The following is an 18,316-nucleotide window of genomic DNA, read 5'->3' as shown; positions in this document are numbered from 1 at the left end:
AGTAGCACATACAATTTCGGGTGATTCATATTCTCCCAACCATCAAGTCAAGGGTTTTCCATGTCTGCCACACAGGATTTTGTTACTCAGTACCTAGCTTTTGGTAGAGTATACTTTCATCCAATGTGAAATAACTCTATTTAAAAATATATACATTTATTATTTACATATATGTATATATGAAATACACATTTATATATGATCTCTGTGTGTGTCATTTAAGTAAGCTAATAAAAGAACATTTTCCCATTGCTTTTTCAAATATAAAAAAAAAAGAAAGGGCAATGGAAGGAGGAAAAATGTTCTCCTCAGACTCTAGATATGGAGGTGTGTGGCATGAAAGGTAGAAAGGCACCTATCTGTGTTGATAAAGAGGCCATTATGGGGAAGGAAGAACAAGGATGTTAGTGAGGGGGGCAGTGAATCAGGTATATGTATTCACACACACACACACACACACACACACACACACACACACACATACGCGCGTGCGCGCGCAAGAAAAAAATAAAAGATCAAGTTAATACTAGGAAATGGGAGATGTTGGGAGAAAAACCAAGAGGCTTGCTCCTAAGAGAGAGGGCCATGCACAAAGGAACATAGGTGGCTTCCACTTCTAGAACTCAGAAAAGCTGTGAAAATTATCCTGCTGATGTGACCTCAAGATAACCAGTGAACTTCTGCAACTGCAAGAGAATAAATTTGTGTTGTAAAATACTAGCTTTGCAATAGGAAATGACATTGAAATTTAGCAAGAACTTGCCAGATGCCTCCCATAATGCTGCAATGAAGTCTGAGTTGAAATCAAGTATGACAAAGTCTATAATCAAAAGGGCCTCTCCTGAGAGCTCAATTCATTCTCCCTTGGTGTTTGCTCACTATAAAGTCTCCTGTATCTGTTGTCTAAGGCACAAATTTATGCAAGTGGCATTTGATGCTAAAATGCAGGGAACTAAGACACAGCACAAACACCTACAGATCAATGAACTGTTTGTTTTTTGAAGAGCATAAAAGAGTTAAGTTCAGAGACTCAGCAGTTCCAGCTGGGCTGTAGTGTCCAACGCCTTTAATTCTAGCGTTCAGGAAGCAGAGACAGGGGTTTGGGGATTTAGCTCAGTGGTAGAGCACTTGCCTAGGAAGCGCAAGGCCCTGGGTTTGGTCCCCAGCTCCAAAAAAAAAAAAAAAAAGAACCAATGAAGGAAGCAGAGACAGGTACATCTCTGTAAGTTCAGAACCAGCCTGGCCTGCTCTACAGATAGAGTTCCAGAACAGCCAGAGCTACACAGAAAAACCTTGTCTCAAAGACAGACAGACGGTCAGATAGATGACAAATGGATGGATGGATGGATGGATGGATGGATGGATGGATGGATGGATGGAGAGAGAGACGTAGGTTCCAGTCTTAGCTTAGCCTTGCCACAAACCAGTTCTAAAATAGCTAAAGCACATTCTTGGTTTTGTTTTTTCTAACTTTGCAAAAATAAAAAAAAAGAAGAAAAGGTCAGCTTGGGCTAAATGGGGTTTGTGGTTCTTTTTAGTCTTAGGCTTCTGCAGTCAAAGATAGATTGCAGCCCAGCCCGCACTCCTCCCACGCAGCCTCACATCTAAGTCTCAGGCGGGTTTGCTGTCCAAACTGTTTGATGACAGTTCACCTATTATTGAACAAAAGAGAGAGAGAGAGAGAGAGAGAGAGAGAGAGAGAGAGAGAGAGAGAGAGAACTCTCTCTCCTTCCCAAGGAGCTCTGAAATGCCCCAAGACTCAGGTCTTGTGTCCAGTGATCTGAGAAATTGTTTCCAACCATTCAAGCTAGAGAAGACCGCCTTAATTTTCAAATATGACACTGTACATGAAGACTCATTTGATTCAAAGGAAAAAAGTATTCTAGGGGATATAGCTCAGTTGGTAAAGTGCTTGTCTAACATTTGTGAGACCCTGAATCCTATGCCCAGCACCACATAAAACTGAGCACAGTGGTGCTCATCTGAAATTCTGGACTTGGCAGGTAGAGGGAGGAAGATCAGACACTCAAGGTCATCTTAACTACACAAAGTTCAAAGCCAGCCTGGGCTACCTGAGACCTTTTAGAAAAAGGAAAGGAAGGAAGGAAGGAAGGAAGGAAGGAAGGAAGGAAGGAAGGAAGGAAAGGAGGGGAGGGGAGAGGAGAGGAGAGGAGAGGAGAGGAGAGGAGAGGAGAGGAGAGGAGAGAAGAGAAGAGAAGAGAAGAGCAGAGAAGAGGAGAAAAGAAAAGAAAAAGAAAAGAAGAGAGAAAAGAAAAGAACTCTAATTGTTTCTGGAGAAAGTGTCCTAGTTAAAATTACTATTGATGTGATAAAACACCATTATCAAAGCAATTTGGGAAGGAAAGGGTTTATTTGGCTTACACTTTCACACCACTAGTCATCACTGATGGAAGTCTGGACAGGAACCCAAACAGGGCAGGAACCTGGAGGCAGAAACTGATACAGAGGTCATAGAGATGTACCACTATTGGCTTGCTCCTCATGGCTTGTTTAGCCAGCCTTCTTATAAACTTCAAGGCCACTAGCCCTAGAGTGGCCCTACCCTCAGAGGGTCATAAATCACTAATTTAGAAAATGTCTTACAGGCTTGCCTATAACCTGTTTTTTTTGCTGCTATTATTATTATTATTATTATTATTATTATTATTATTATTATTATTATTATTTCGATGCATGTAAATACAGTGTGGCTGTCTTCAGACACACCAGAAGAGGGTATCAGATCCCATTACATATGGTTGTGAGCCACCATGTGGTTGATGGGAATTGAACTCAGGACCTCTGGAAGAGCAGTGCTCTTAATCGCTGAGCCATCTCTCCAGCCCCAGCCTGGTCTTATGGAGGCATTTTCTCAACTGAAGCTCACTACTCTCTGATGACCCTCACTTGTGTCAAATTAACATAAAACTAGCCGGCACAATGGCTATATCCATGTCATCAGGTGCTGGAGACTGAAGGGGGAGCTTAGAATAAGAGCTTGGATTAAGATCTGGATCATCGGCAGGTGATCTGGGGTTCCTAGGATGTTATAGAGCCAAGCTATTGCAGAGGGTGCATTCATACAAAAGGATAGTTTGTGGTCCTATGTGGTTCTGAGGTTTTTGCTGTGCTAGAAGGATAACCTGTGGGTTTTCATGCAACCTTACTGATGGTGCTTGTACGTTACAGCTTTGCATCTTTGAAGCATGGAACCACAGCACAGATTTTCCTTCTGTTTAGTATGCTGGTCTTCAGTACAGTTCTATGAATGGTGCTGCTGGCATCACAGCTGCTTCCTTCACATTTTCCTTCCTGTTATTGGAAATGCCCAATTATATGCATAAAATTAAAGCATATTAGCAACTCAATCAACACACAATTAACCATTACACAGCTCTAGACTACTCGCTTTCTTTATCTCGAAATACAACATGGGATTCTCCTTTGTGTTTTTAGTCCATGATGCTTAACTGGACCCACTGCCTCTCCATAGCTCCTGGGCTTAGTTCCCTCCTCTAACATTTTTCTCTGCTAACTCTCACCCTTCCATTGCCACAGTCTATCCAGTGCCACACTTCCCATTCTGCATGTTACTTCCCTTGATGATTGCATCCAATCTCAGGGCTCTTGTCACGACCTTGTGTGGACCCCTCTGCACCCTACTGTGTGTGGTAAGCCCTTTTGTAAGCCAACATCCCTGTACCAATGGCACCAAGTCCCAGAGCCCAAGCTGAATCTCACTTCTGCCATTGATAACAGATGTGCAAACATGGACACGTGATTCAGACCTCAGTTTTCCTATCTTTAAAAATAGGAGAATAATAGAGTCTGCAGTAAGCAGTCAGGAAGTTAGCCTTATAAAGTGCTTGGCTATGATAGCCATACAATCAATATTGTCTACAATTTTATTTGAATAATTGGGTTTCAGAACTTGAATGATCTGTTAGCTAATCCTACAGTCATCTCACCTCTCTAAACAAACAAAACAATCCCTCTAACCATTTCTAGCTTAGTTAAAGTGTCAACTGCACTCTTGTTTTTTAGACCTAAAGGTTTGAATCATCTTGGAGCTGTTTAATGTTTTCGGTTTATTTGTTTGCTTGTTCTGAGACAGATTCTCACTGTGTTTCCCAGGCTGACCTCCAAATTCACCATCCACCTGCCCAGTCACTGTGTAGATTATAAGTATATAATTCTGGGATTATAGGTATATATTACTATACTTGGCCCTTAGGGCCTGTTTCTTCTGCTCCTATTATAAAAGCAGACTTTCCCATCCTTGCATAAGTCCTTCAAAATAACAACTCTGAGATTGTATTATGTTTATGAATACACACGAACCTGTTCCCCAACTAGCTCATAACTTATTATCCCATTTGTTCTATTCTAAGTCCTGCCACATGGCTGGTTATCTGGTCCTCAGTTTCATACAACCATCTTCTGTGTCCACAGGAATCTTCATGTGCCTCACTCAATCCCAGAATTCCTCTCTCTTTCTTCCAGATGTCCTACCTTCTAGTCCTGCCTCAGCAAAATGGCCAATCAGCATTTTTTGACAGGTGAATGCTTTTACACAATGTACAAGAAATTATATCTACATCCTACACCTAGTCAACTACCAAGTTCCATTTCTTCATTCATATCTAGTTCCTATTCCCTGATGTGTTAATTTCTATGGAACATCCCTTTGGTTCTCTACCTAGTCTTACAACTCTCAGGTTTTTCTTACCACCATTTCATGTGCACATCACAAGAATATGAATCCTCATACAGACTTGACACTGCTTGCTTCATAGTCCTAAACACATGCCTCCTTATGCTGCCTGTGGAAAGCCAGGTTCTCTGTGTAACATTAGGGCTTCTACACAGTATCACTGAGGCTCAACTTATGTGCAGGGGGCTGGGATGCTGGAGGCTGCCTTGTGTACAGCACAAGTAGGCGGCAGCTTCTGGTGAGAGAAACTATGAGTCACTTGGCCAAATTCAGTAGGCAGCCAAAGGTTTAAAAAGGAGGCACAGACAACTGTATCTGAAATAGCAAAAATTATGAAAATCACATGGACATGCGGAACATTCAGCCACAAATATTCGTCAGTTATCTGCTTTGTGCCAGACAACACAGGAGAGTTTTGGGGACCCAGAGATGGAGATGGCCTGACCCTTCTGATCCAGGAAGGACAGATTGGAAAGGAGGTAGAAAAATCTGGGCTCAGACACACTCTGAGGACAGCAAGACTCTTCTGTGGGAATATGAAGGAGGCACACTCACATGTGTCAGAGTGCATAAAGGAAACTTCTAGAAAGAAACAACCTAGCTGGGAAGAATGGAAAGCACAAGTCAGGTGAGGATGGAAAGGTAATAATGGGAGTTTTCAAGGCCAGCGGAATGGCCTAAGATCACCAGGACACTAAAGGCTCCATGTAGTAGTGATGTTGGTCTGTGACCTACCTGGGGACAGAAGAAGATGCAATGTTGAAAGATGTACAGGGTGGTACAGGGCTCAATAATTCTATCATCTGTCTGTCTGTCTGTCTGTCTATCTATCTATCTATCTATCTATCTATCCATCCATCCATCCATCCATCCATCCATCTATCTATCTATCTATCTATCTATCTATCTATCTATCTATCTATCTATCTACAGTACTGGGGCTTGAACTAAGGGCTTTGCCATTGAGCTCTGTCTGCTGTCATCTTTTCAAGTTTAGTTTTAAGATAGGGTCTCACTAAGTTACCTAGGCTGCCCTTAATCTTACTCTGTAGCACAGACATGTTTGATCCTCCTACCTCCACCTCTCAGTAGCTGGAATGGCAGGCCTGAGACAACTAGGTCCATAGATACATACATTTTTATGTGTCAATTAAAAAAGACTCCTACGATAAAGGATGCAGTTAAAAAGCAGAGTTGAACCATGAAGGACTTTGGATTTTCTCCTGAGCAGGAGAAATGCTGACAAGTTTGAAGCAGGGAGTAGGTTCATTGCACTCAGAAGCTGAAAGAAGTCTGGATTTGAGTTAGGAAAAAGCAACATAGACCAAGGCTAAAAACTCAGGCTGACTCCATTAGTGACAAGAGAGTCTTTGTTCTAGCTGGTCACCTCTAACCCCTGCAGTATATAGGAACTGAGCAGCTGTGTCCTAGGATCAGGGATGCCAGCACCCTGAAATGATTCCAGACAGGGCTTACTTCAAAATTAAAGTGATATATTGACTAGAAGAGGGACTCATGATGCCTCATCCTCCCTCAGGACTTAGAGAGAGTTAACATTTGCTGAGAGAGGGAGAGACATTTTCCTCAGTGGTAGAGCCATTGGTAAGTTGCCCATGCTACTGGAAATAGCCCCTAGCTACCCCTAATGAAACTCATGGGGTCACAGTAAAAGAAAAAGAAAAGAAAAGGACATGAAGCTAAAAGAAGAAATAGGAAGAGGAAGGAAATCAGCAGGATAGGGAGGGGACATGAGACAGCAATAAAGGAAGAGGGTAAAAATATACTAACTACATGTAGGAAATGCCATAGTGAAACCAGTTAATATGTGCAATTAGTATATACCAATATAAAAAAATTCTTCTTAAAAGAAGTATCTTGAATGCTGGGTCCTCATCTTTTCTGTCTGGTACCTTCATTCAGCACCGAATGTCCACCTTCTGGTGCTGGTGAGTGATTGTGACATTGTCCCTGGTGGGGACTGAGAAGCCTCTAGGCTGATCAGGCTGCCCAGCTCCTGCCCAGAGGGACAGGTTACAATGAGCCTCCACTCAGGTAAATTCTCCTGAGGAAGAGAGGAAAACAGGGCTATGCAAAGCAAGACACAGCTCTCATCTCAAAGGGAGTAAGATATAATTTATTCTTGAGCCATGGCCCCTGAACATGGATTCAGTTAACACCCCAAACACATTGAACTATGGAAATGATTGCATGAGGATATCTTATTAGTTACAGAACAAAGAACACAGATCACGGCATTTTCCAAGTGCATTTTTCGGGACCTTGGATGTGGGTCTGAGTTTCGCCCCACCACTGGCATGTGGGAAATGCCTCTAGGCAGAAGAAATGAGGATACATTGCCGATGACAGGTGTTAGTGCAGACACCATTCAGGAGGTGGGAAAATGCCACCTAGGGTGTCAGAGGCCCGAGCTGGGATTCCCAAGCTCCTGGACATTCAATCACTGCTGGAAAGCCACACAAAGGATTTGGGAACAAAGTGTCAGGGGTCCAAGGATCTGAGACAAGGCTTGGATGGGAGGCTCTCAAACTCCTGGACATCTAGGCATCCCTGGGTCCCTGGGGTTGCATGGAGTTAGGAACGAGTTTGGGGCCGAGGGCTAAGGGCTATGAGCCCTAGCTGGAGGAGTGGGACTTTAGGCTTAGATCACTGACAAAAGTCCTTAGCTCAGCAGTGGCTGTCTGGGAGTGCAGAGGGACCTTCTATGGGAGACTTAAGCTACAGCTCTATAGGCGAAGGCCTTTCTCCATGCTCCCCATGGAAGTTTAGAAGAAAGAGACAGTCCTTGGTTCCTAACTGTTGATTGTTCATCATGGAAAATAGTCGCACATCTTTTCCTCAGGGTGAGTCAGAGATTAAATACCTTTTGCATGGAGGAATGTCTGGGAAGGGAAGCTTATTGGATAAACCTTCAGGGCCTCTAGATACCTCATTAGCATGAAAAACTCTGTTTGGGGCTATGTGACCACAGGTTATAAAGTATGGCACCTGTTCCAGGCCAGGAATCTAGTAGGGAGTAGAGAGATCCCTGCCATCTCAGGAGGGTGCCTGGGTGCCAGGGTCTCGGACCCACTCAACCTTACTAAATTTCCTGGCATGCTGTTATCTGAAAACGCTCTGGGCTTTAGATTGCTGAAAGCTAGTGGCCTGCTAAGAGTACATTTGAAAGCTCCTAATATTTAGACATAGTGTGCACAATGAATGGCTTTCAAAGGGACCAAAAACAGAGCAGGATGATTTGATTCTGATCTTTAGAATTCCAACTTGCTACAATCATGAAGGTGAGTCACTAGACCTCGTGTGTATATACATGATCATGTATGTGGAGGCTAAAGGTAGATGTTGGGTGTCTTCCTCAATTGCTGTCTACCTTATTTTTGAAAACATATTCTCTCTCTGAGCCTGGACTAGCCTGGCTGGCAGGGGATCCCCAGGGATTTTCTTGTCTGCCTTCCTAGCTGCAAAGCCCAGCTTTTTACATAAGTGCAGGGGATCAAGCTTGGGTCTTTGTGGTTGTGGAACGAACACTTTTGCCCACTGGGCCAAGTCCTCAGCCTCCTCCTGCAATAGCATCTTTAACACAGGTATGAGTTTTCATTTTTTTCAGAGAACTTGTTTGCAGGAGGTAGGAAAGTCAGGCTTCCCAAAGGGAAGAGACTCTGCCTGGTTACATTAACAGACTCTGCACTCATCTAGTTTTTATATGTGCTGCCAAAGCAAGTACACTTATCCAGTTTTAAAAGATGCTGACACTGCCTCCCCTCCAGGTCCACTCAGAGGCCAGCTAATAGGATTTAGCCCCATGTGTTTTCTGGCATCAGTTAAAGCTGTGTCTCAGTGGCTGAGTCATCCCATAGCTCTTAAAGCCCTGGAAGTGGGTATTAGTCACAGGACTTCCATCCGGTTATCCTCACAGCGAGGCTGAGGAAGCCTCTCTCCCTCAAACTCCAGGTAGATTTTGAAGGTTTCTAGAGATTTCAGTATCCCTATTCTCTGACAGTCCAGGGTCACGTCTTGACTTTGTTTACAGCACAGACTAGGCCTGAGCTGCAGAAAGTTGAAAGCAAAGCCTGTGTGTATGTATGAATAAAGTGTGTGTGTGTGTGTGTGTGTGTGTGTGTGTGTGTGTGTGTGTGTGTGTGTGTGAACCAGAGGTCAACCTCAAGTGTTTGCCTCTTTGCTAAATAGTGCTTAGCACAATAAATACATTTTGAAACAGGTTTTTAAATTTTCATTTGTATATTTCTGTTGTTTTACTGGGATAAAGTCAGGGAAGGAAGTGGCCAGGACAAAAGGCTCTGTGCTAGCTATTCTGCCATTGTTCTACCCACGATTTCACAGCTTTGTCACTTGTCACAACTGATGGTTTCTATTGATATCAACCAGATATTTTACCTTTCTGAGGCCGTTGGTGCCTCCTTTACAACTTATCTGTTGCTATCGTTTCTCTGCTCTCTACTTCCTTTTTGTTCTTGTTCTTTTTTATTCCTTTGCAGTGCTGGGCTTTGAATCAAGGGCCTACACATGCTATGCAAGTGCTCCACACTGAGCTTCATTCTCCATTATCTTCCTACTTCTTTTTACCTTATGACAATTCTCCAGAGAAATTGCCCAGGTTAGACTTACCCACTCAACAATCCAGGCCGGCATCAAATTCAAAGATCTTCCTGCCTTAGCCTCCTTTGTAGCTGGAATTACAGACCTATACCACCAGGCCCCACTTTTTTTGTCTACTTTTGATGTCTATCTATCATCTATCATCTATCTATCTATCTATCTATCTATCTATCTATCTATCTATCATTTATCTAATCTATCATCTATCTCTATCTACTTATCTATCATCTATCATTTATCACCTATCTCTATCATCTATCTATTATTTATCATCTATCATCTATTTGGAGTTCAGTGCACAACCTAAGTGAGTAGGTTCTCTCCTCCCTCCTATGTGGGTCCCAGCAATCAACTTCAGGTAGCCAGGCTTGGCAGCAAGTACCTTTACTTGACGATTCATCTCACTGGTCCTCATTTGTCCACTTTCTAATTAATCAGCCTCACTGAGATCAGTCTGTACACTGCTCTGAGAGCAGAAGCATGTAGATCAGAGACAGCCTCACCGGCTGCTGCTAGCCTGCAGGCCTGAAGACGCCAGGGGGCAGTTTACAAGCTCCTTTGTAGTCACCCATCACAGTCTGAGAGCCCTTCTCTTTCATAGGAACATGTGACACTTCTTCCCTTTAAAAAAAACCCGGTGGTTCTAGGAACCAAACCCAGGCCCATCAACATGATAGGCAAAGGCTTGACCCCAAGCCCTCTCGTGACGCTTTATGTTGAGATACTCTAAGTCACTGACACTCCTCCCCTTCATCTTCAGCCACTTCCTATTTCCCCCCCAATACTGCAGCTTCCCTTCTCAACTGGGAACTCTCTGGCTGTAAGATTTCACACACAGAGTACCAGAATTCCAGGAGCAGAAATGATACTTCAGGAAAAACAACACTCTGATGAAGCCGTATCCTCCATGACATGGTAGCCAATTGCATTTGTTTTTTGGTTTGGTTTTTTATATTTATTGTTTTATTGGATATTTTTATTTACATTTCAAATGTTATCTCCTTTCCTGGTTTCCTGTCCATAAACCCCTCCCCCTTCTTTTATGAGGATGTTCCCTAACCCAACCACCAACTCCTACCTGCCTCCCAGCCCTGACATTATCCTACCTACACTGGGGCATCGAGCCTTCCCAGGGCCAAAGACTTCTCCTCCCATTGGTGCCAAACAAGGCCATCCTCTGTTACATATGCAGCTGGAGCCATGGGTCTGTCCATGTGTACTCTTTGGGCAGTGGTTTACTCCCTGAGAGCTCTGGTTGTTGGTATTGTTGTTCTTATGGGATTGTAAGCCCCTTCAGCTCCTCCAATCCTTTCTCTAACTCCTCCAGTGGGGATCCCATTCTCAGTTCAATGGTTGGCTGCTAGCATTCGCCTCTGTATTTGTCATGATCTGGCAGAGCCTCTCAGGAGGCAGCTATATCAGGCTCCTGTCAACATGCAGTTTGGCATCAACAATATTGTATGGGTTTAGTAGTTGTATGTATATGAGCTGGATCCCCAGGTGGGACAGGCTCTGGATGGCCATTCCTTCAGTTTCTGCTCCAAACTTTGTCTCCATATCTCCTCCTATGAATATTTTTGTTCCCCCTTTTAAGAAGGACTAAAGTATCCACACTTTGGTCATCCTTCTTCTTGAACTTCATGCGGTCTGTGGATAGTGTCTGGCGTAATCCAAGGTTTTGGGCTAAGATTATTCTGTAAGTCAGGCTTTTACCATCATCCCAGTACTTCCAAGGGGTCCCTTGGGCAAGAGGCTGGTCTTTGTATAGGATTTGAAAGATGGGGACTTTGGGGCAGTGGACCAAGATACCAGATAGAAAATATGGTAAGGTTAAGTGAATTAGAAACTCCAGCAATTCTCGTAATTGAGAATGGTAGGCATTTAAATCTACTCCTGACCAGGTTCCTGTCATGGAGCACGTGAGCACAACACCCTATGGAGAGCACTGTAATAATCAGTCACATAGGGACAACACGTGAAGCCCTTCTACTTGCAGATGAGGCATCCCTAACATCTCAGACCAAGCCAATCTTAGAAAGCATCTGCATTTAGATCCCAACACACCCCCAAAATGTTTATAAGATCCTATCCACAAGGAATAAAGTGCACGAGTTATTTCACCAAAGATCATCTGAGAATGCCTGTCTTATTCAGGTAACACTCCAGGGAAGAGAATTCTCTCCCAAAGTTTCCTTCCCTGGAAGCTACTTTGAGCTTGCTGCAGCCACTTCCTGCTTAGTGGCCTTGACCTTGTCTCCTAGTCACCGAATCCTGGGCAGCTATGACTATAGAAGAAGCCTGCCAGGCCACCTTGCTCTGGATCCCCCTCAGAGAACTGCAATCTTTGGCTGCTCTGGGCAAGCCCAGCAGATTCCCAAGAATAGAGTGTCTGGTGCACAGACAGGAAGGGAACCTTAGGGAGCATAGAGAAAACAGAGGGCTGAGGGAAGTCAGGCACCACCTCCGAAGAAATGGCACTTTGTTGTATCGGAGGCTTCATCAAGTGCAGGAGTAAAGCAGATAGAGTAGCTATTTATAGCATATTCAAAAATCGTGTCTAGCCAAGGCGTCTCTAGTGGGCTGCTCTCTCCCTTCTCTTGCCTTATTTTCCTTAATTAAGCTCTTGGAAGACAAAACACATTTTTATTCTCCCTCCCCCCACCCCCCTAATCTTGTTACTGAAGATGTCAGGGTCAAATCCTGAGCCCTGGCAGCCCTAAAAAGCCAGGCCCAGCCAATTGAAGAGACAAGCAACAGTGAAAGACAGAAGGTGATGCTTTCAACATGGCCACATTGGTAAAAAGAACAAAGGTCCAGTCATTCATCCAACACCGCTTAGGGGGGCAAACATAAGGCTAGGGTTTAAATAGAGGGCAAAATTAAGCAGTTCTAATCAAGGTGTCATCCTGCCCCTCACTGATCCATCACTGTTCTCATACTAGTTTCTTCTGGTGTGTGTGTGTGTGTGTGTGTGTGTGTGTGTGTGTGTGTGTGTGTGTGTGTGTGTTTGTGTGTGTCCTAAGCATGGACTCCTAGGGAAGTTCCAACTTCTTAGGTTCCATTGTTTCAATAGACTGTTAGCCAAGGGGAGGGGAATGAGTATCTTTTTAGAATAGGAGCTTTGTCTATGAGATATCCCCACCCCTGGCATCTGCTTACCCCCAGCCCTCTCCACAGGGCACATGCTACATGGTTCCTGAGGACCTGGAGGTGCTGCTCAGGGCAAGCACAATCCCTATCAACTCATTTTCCCTTGTGTGGCAGTTTCAAACCCAGTCTCCATCCCCACACAGCAGGGTTAATGTGCCAGTGAAAATGCTGGTGTTTGCTGAAGCATGGCTTTGGAATGTATGCCAAGTGTTTTATGCAACAGTCTCTTTGGGTTCTCGCCACAACTCAGTGAGATTGTTAAAGTTCTTATTCCAGAAAACAGGAGCCAGTGACACAGAAAGTTTAAATAACATGATGTAAGTCACCTAGCTTAGATGGGAAATCTAGGTATGTCTCTTGTCTTGCTTGCACTTCACAATATGGTTTACCCATTGTTATGGTTTGAGTGTGGCACGTCCCCACAGGCTCCTGTGTTAAATGCTTGGCTCCCGGCTGGTGGGGTTAGGGTTAGGATTATCCTTAGGGTTATACTCCTGTGAGGAAACACAATGACCAGGTCAACTTAAGGAGAAGAGGCTTAATTTGGCTCCTGCTGTTCATCATCAAAGTCAGGAACATAGAGGCAAGAGCTGGTGCAGAGACGATGGAGGGGTGCTGCTTACTGGCTTGCTTCTCATGGCTTGCTCAGCCTTCTTTTTTTATAAAAACCAGAACCACCAGCCCAGGGATGGCACTACCCACAATGGGCTGGACCCTCCCACATCAATCACTAGTCAAGAAAATTCCCTATAGGCTTGCCTGTAGCCCAATCTTATGGAGCATTTTCTTCCCTTCTTTTCTTTTCTTTTATTGACTATTTTTTTAGTTACATTTCAAATGTTATCCCCTTTCCCGGTTTCCCCTCTGGAAACCCCCTATCCCATCTCCACTGCCCCTGCTTCTGTGAGGCTGCTCCCCCACCCACCCATCCACTCCATCCCGCCTCCTTACTTTGGCATTCCCCTACACTGGGGTATCGAGCCTTCACAGAACCAAGGTCCTCTCCTCCTCCCATTGATGCCCAACAAAGCCTCCGCTACATATGCAGCTAGAGCTATGGGTCCCTCCATGTATAGTCATTGGTTGGTGGTTTTGTCCCTGGGAGCTCAGGGGCGGGGGGGCTGGTTGGTTGATATTGTTGTTCTTCCTGTGGAGTTGCAAACCCCTTCAGCTCCTTCAGTCCTTTCTCTAACTCCTCCACTGGGGACCCTGTTCTCAGGCCAGTGGTTGCCTGCAATCATCCGCAACTGTATTGTCAGGCTCTGACTGAGCCTCTCAGGAGACAGCTCTATCAGGCTCCTGTCAGCAAGCACTTCTTGGTATCCACAATAGTGTCTGGGTTTGGTGACTGTGTATAGGATGGATCCCCAGGTCAGGCAGTCTCTGGATAGCCTTTCCTTCAGTCTCTGCTTCATACTTTGTCTCCCTATTTTCTCCTGTGAGTATTTTGTTCTCCCTTCTAAGAAGGACTGAAGCATCCATACTTGGGCTTTCTTTTTGACCATCATGTGGTCTATAAATTGTATCTTGATTATTCTGAGCTTCTGGGCCAATATTTACTTATCAGTGAGTGCATACCATTGTTGCTGTAAGATTAGAAAACAGCACAACGGGTTCCCGTGCATCACCTCTCCATGATGGGCTCTGGTACACTTGGACCTGGGTGGTCGCTCCCTGGCATTAGTTCTGGCACCATAGGGCCATATAGAACTAACCTTAGTTTATCTCAGTAGCGGCTGGCTTCAGTGTGGCACCAAGCCACGTTAGCCTAGCTATCTTCTATCACCAGCAGTCTCTCTGCTCTGGTTGCTAGTCACCCTGGCCAGCCCTGGCCAGCCGGGAACTCTCTGGTTCCAGCCACTCACCCGGTAAAATCAAGAGCCAACAAATTGTAACCCAACAATCAGATGGGTTACATGTTAAATACTCAATCCACAATACATCCACAGAATAAATTCACTGTCAATTAATAAAGATAGAATCTGCCCACCTAGACAAGATAAAAATTGGCCTAGACCTCCTGGATTGGAATCACCTTCCTCCGTCTCTATCTTGAGTCCTCTCCTTCCTAGACTTTTCTCTGCTTACCCTTCCTTCTCATCTAATGATAGACTATGTCTTATCCTGGACCCACCTTGCTGCATAATGACATCACACTACACATTATCCTTTCTGTTTAATTTTTTTAAAAAAAACCCTTTTTGATCAACTATAAGCTGTGCACAACTATTACCATTAGAAAATCATCTAGACAATTATGTTTTTTTCAAAGTTAATTAGCTTGGGTAGGCTATGAAACTAAATAGTCTTCAACTCCATCAAAAATCTGAGAATGACCAAATAGCTATAAACATAGGAAGCCTAACATGGCTTCCAGAACTGAGACAAGTTGTAGAGACAAATCTCCACTAGCACAGTCCCCTGTTAGCAACAAGTACGCACACTTTTCTGGCCCAGGATCAACTGACAGACCCTTGAAATACAGAAATCTTGAAGGGCTACCTCACTGAGGATGATATTTTTAGTTCCATTTGTTTGCCTAAGAATTTCATGAAGTCATTGTTTTTAATAGCTGAGTAGTACTCTATTGTGTAGATGTACCACGTTTTCTGAATTCATTCCTCTGTTGAAGGGCATCTGGGTTCTTTCTAGGTTCTGGCTATTATAAATAAGGCTGCCGTAAACATAGTGGAACATGTGACCTTGGTGTATGTTGGAGCATGTTTTTGGGAATATTCCCAGGAGTGGTATAGCTGGGTTCTCAGGTAGTACTATATCCAATTTTCTGAGGAACCACCAGACTGATTTCCAGAGTGGTTATACCAGTTTGCAACCCCACCAGCAATGGAGGCGTGTTCCTTTTTCTCCACATCCTTGCTAGCATCTGCTATCACCCAAGTTTTTGATCTTAGCTAATCTGACTTGTGTGAGGTGGAATCTCAGGGTTGTTTTGATTTGCATTTCCCTTATGACTAAGGATGTTGGACATTTCTTTAGGTGTTTCTCAGCCATTCAATATTCCTCAGCTGTGAATTCTTTGTTTAGCTCTGTACCCCCATTTTTTTGGTTCTTTTTTTCGGAGCTGGGGACCGAACCCAGGGCCTTGCGCTTGTACCCCCATTTTTTGGGGGTTCTTTTTTTCGGAGCTGGGGACTGAACCCAGGGCCTTGCGCCTCCTAGGTAAGCGCTCTACCACTGAGCTAAATCCCCAGCCCCTGTACCCCCATTTTTTAATAAGGTTATTTGATTCTCTGGAGTCTAACTTCTTGAGTTCTTTGTATATATGGGATATTAGCCTTCTATCAGATGTAGGATTAGTAAAGATCTTTCTCCAATCTGTTGGTTGCCGTTTTGTCCTGTTGACAGTATCCTTTGCATTACAGAAACTTTGCAATTTTATTGGATCCCATTTGTCTATTGCTGATCTTACAGCATAAGCCATCGACGTTCTGTGCCCATGTATTCAAGACTCTTCAGGAATTTTCTTAAGTGGGGTCCCCTCCTTTTGGATGGCTTTAGCTTTAGTCAAATTGACATAAAAGTCACCAGCAGAGGGTTAATTTTGAAAAGTTCTGGAAGGGCCTAGCTAGAGAAGTCAGGCCTCTTGGGGTGGGTCCTTGGGAAATAGCTTGTCACTGACTCCTTCCTGGAATCTCTCTGTTTCCTTTCTGTCCGAGAACAGTTTTCCTCCACCACCAGCTCTTCCCACCATGATGTTCTTTCATGCACTTGGGGGCCAAACAATCATGACCTGAACCCTCTGGAACAATGGGCAATCCCAGTTTTCCTCCTTTCTTTTGTGTCATCAGGCATCTCATGACAAAGATGTGCCTGAGAACACTCAGTGCACCATAGATGAACCGTGGAAAGCAAGGGAGTTATTGACTCACTAGATTGGCAAAACTATGAGAAACAAAAAGGTGGTCGAGGTGGGGAGAACCTGCAGAGAAGTAACCCTGCCACTCAAATGGACAAGACGATAGGAGTCTGTTCTTTGCTTCTCAACAAGGGTCAAAAATTATTTCCTTATCCTCAGATCCAGAGAGAAACTCAAAAGCATCACACTACTCTTTTGCAAGTTTGTAGGCCATTAGCTGTGGTTGATGCACAAGCCACCTTGGTCAGTTGTCACCAGTGCTTTCTTTTTTAATTAGAAGAGCATTTTTGATTGTGCGAATGTTTCATGTGTGTGGAGCTACATGGGTGTTTTCAGGTGCTTGTGCACACATGCTCACATGCAGGGGAGGTCGAAGGGCAGCTGCAAGTGTTTTCCTCAAGTGCTACTCTTCTTGCTCCTTTCATCTTCCAGAAACTCGCCAAGCAGGTGAGACTCAGGAATCTGCCTGTCTACACCTGCCTACTGCTGGGTTTATAAGCATGTGCCACCATACCAGGTTTAGATCATATAGGCTCTGGGAACCAAACACAGATCCTTATACTTACAAATACTTTATAGACTGAGATTTCTCCCAATGTTTCTCTTAAACATATAAAATGAAGCCAAGGAGAAAATAGAGCACACGACACCTTTCATTTGGAGTTCTGACCTACGTGAGAAATTATTTAACCCTTTGTCTTGCAGGTGGTATGTGTAGGCAAGCATGCGTGTATCACGTGGGTGCATACGTATGTGTGTCTATTGAGATATGAACATTTCTGAAGCTTCTGGGCCAGCCAGTTCTCTTGCAAAATGTCCTGCCATCTGGACGGGTCTGTTTCCATGTGTGTTGGAGCTGTTGTTCCCTTACAGCTGATTCACCAAAGTGTGAACTGTGTGATATTTCTGGAGAGCAGTCTGCCTGCTTGCATGGAAAACAGAACTGAACATACACTTCCAGGAAAGTCTCTCAAAGGAGGGGATGACAGGCAGACGTGCAAAGACTTTCATGCAGTCAGCATTTCCAACAGCAAAGCAAGCACCACCAATAACAAGAACCTAAATAATAGTAAAGAGTAAATAAGCTATGCTGTATTCTACATTGTGTGCAATGAAGCACAGACCCAGTGAAATAATGAGACTCAGATAAACCAGGCATGCTTATGTAGTGCATGTCTACAATCCCAGTGCCTGGGAGATGGAGACAGGAGGATCAAGAGTTCAAGGGTCACCCATAAGTGGTGGTGCACAGCTTTGATCCTAGCACTCTGGAGGCAGAGCAAGAAGATCTCTGTGAGTTGAGGGCCAGCCTGAAAACAAGCGGGGAAAAAAAAAAGAATCCAATGGGTAGGGAGATTTCTCAGTGGATAAGGTGTTTGTCTCACAAGTGTGAAGACCTGAGTTTGGATGACCAGAAGCTATGTAAAGCAAAACAGTGTGTCTAGTCCCAGTGCCCCTGTGGTAAAATGGGAGGTGAAGATGCTGATTAGAATAGTGTTTACGACACCTGCGGATCCCGGCCCGCAGCAGCTCCCTGCTCCCAGACCCCATGAGAGAGACCCAACCGCCTGGTCAGGTGGGCACTCCTGAGGCTGCAGAGCGGAAGAGACCACCAACACTGCTCACCCCTGCCCACATCCCTGGCCCAAGAGGAAACTGTATAAGGCCTCTGAGCTCCCGTGAGGGAGGGCCCAGGAGCGGCAGGACCCCTGCCTGAGACACCGCCGGAACCTGAAGGAAACAGACCGGATAAACAGTTCTTTGCACCCAAATCCCGTGGGAGGGAGAGCTAAACCTTCAGAGAGGCAGACAAGCCTGGGAAACCAGAAGAGACTGCTCTCTGCACACACATCTCGGACGCCAGAGGAAAAAGCCAAAGACCATCTGGAACCCTGGTGCACTGAAGCTCCCGGAAGGGGCGGCACAGGTCTTCCTGGTTG

General features: G+C 44.5%; 1 long non-coding RNA gene across 1 annotated transcript in view; it reads left to right on the top strand.

Moving 5' to 3' along the window:
* Positions 1–5,044: 5,044 nt before the first annotated feature.
* LOC134482624 (uncharacterized) overlaps positions 5,045–18,316 on the top strand; it is a 36,501-nt gene continuing 23,229 nt past the window's right edge. The window contains exon 1 of the long non-coding RNA XR_010059010.1: positions 5,045–5,342. This is a non-coding gene — a long non-coding RNA (uncharacterized LOC134482624). The remainder of the gene's footprint in view (positions 5,343–18,316) is intronic.

Source organism: Rattus norvegicus, chromosome 17 (genome assembly GCF_036323735.1).
Source record: "Rattus norvegicus strain BN/NHsdMcwi chromosome 17, GRCr8, whole genome shotgun sequence".
NCBI lineage: Eukaryota > Metazoa > Chordata > Mammalia > Rodentia > Muridae > Rattus > Rattus norvegicus.
Note: the sequence above shows the minus strand (reverse complement) of the source record. Positions and strands in the feature narration are given on the sequence as shown.